Genomic DNA, 942 nt, shown 5'->3' with positions numbered 1-942 from the left:
AAAAAAAAAAAAAAAAAAAAATATATATATATATATATATTGATACAATGTTGTATAAATAATCAAAGTTTAACCTACAACGTGCTCGCAAAAGAGAGAATATTCCTTTTTTCTCTCTCGCAATATTTTGACAGAGTAAGGTTATGGGTAGATTCTTTTAATCGTTAATTATATTAATCGCATTGTGATTGTTACGTCCTTTGAAACATTTGCCAACAAATATGCCATTATATTTTTGAACGATATAAGAGTATATTGTAAATATAACACACCAAGATGTCGTTACAGCGTAATGGCATCATCAGTTCCCGTATGATCGTTGAAATTAGGCATCGCAACAGCATGGGTCAGATGATGACGCCTCACACGGAATCGAAATCACGCCGCATATCACGAATAAATTTTTTTTTTATTATTTAAACAAAATATTTCATTATACTTTCCTCAATCTATTTTTATTAATAATGATTTTGCACTGAATTTTTCTAAATTTGTACCTGGGAAAAAATGTCTCTTGGATGTCTCTTGGGTGTCTTATGACGTCTTTTGGATGTCTAATATGGCGTTCTATAAGACGTCCAAAATCGGGACATTAGACGCCTTAAAGACGTCTTTAAGACGTTTTTAAGACGTCGTTTTATTAAATTAGACATCGACAAATTTTTTAGACGTCTTTTAGACGTCTTTAAGATGTCTTAATGTTTTCTGGGGCAGTTCACCGTCGTTGCTCAGACAACCAGCAGCTGAGCAACATCGTGAACCTTTCTTCTAACAAATGTCCTTCCGCCGCCAAAACAACCCCCGAACGCTTTTCCAGAGCACGGGCACAACACTTATAAACTTACGAAAAAACAGTATTGCTTTTTCTAATATTTTCTAATTTTTTGTAATTTATATTATATCCTTCAAACAATTTGTACCTCCCTCTCCCCCCCCCCCCCC

The 942-nt window shown here is 34.2% G+C and overlaps 1 protein-coding gene across 1 annotated transcript in view; it reads left to right on the top strand.

Annotated features, from left to right (window-relative positions):
* Nucleotides 1-942, top strand: part of LOC116853526 — an 88,076-nt gene that overhangs the window by 64,080 nt on the left and 23,054 nt on the right. The gene's annotated exons all lie outside the window — the stretch shown is intronic.

This window comes from Odontomachus brunneus, unplaced genomic scaffold, assembly GCF_010583005.1.
Source record: "Odontomachus brunneus isolate Ranch 3 - 2012 unplaced genomic scaffold, Obru_v1 Obru_scaffold_346, whole genome shotgun sequence".
Lineage (NCBI taxonomy): Eukaryota > Metazoa > Arthropoda > Insecta > Hymenoptera > Formicidae > Odontomachus > Odontomachus brunneus.
Note: the sequence above shows the minus strand (reverse complement) of the source record. Positions and strands in the feature narration are given on the sequence as shown.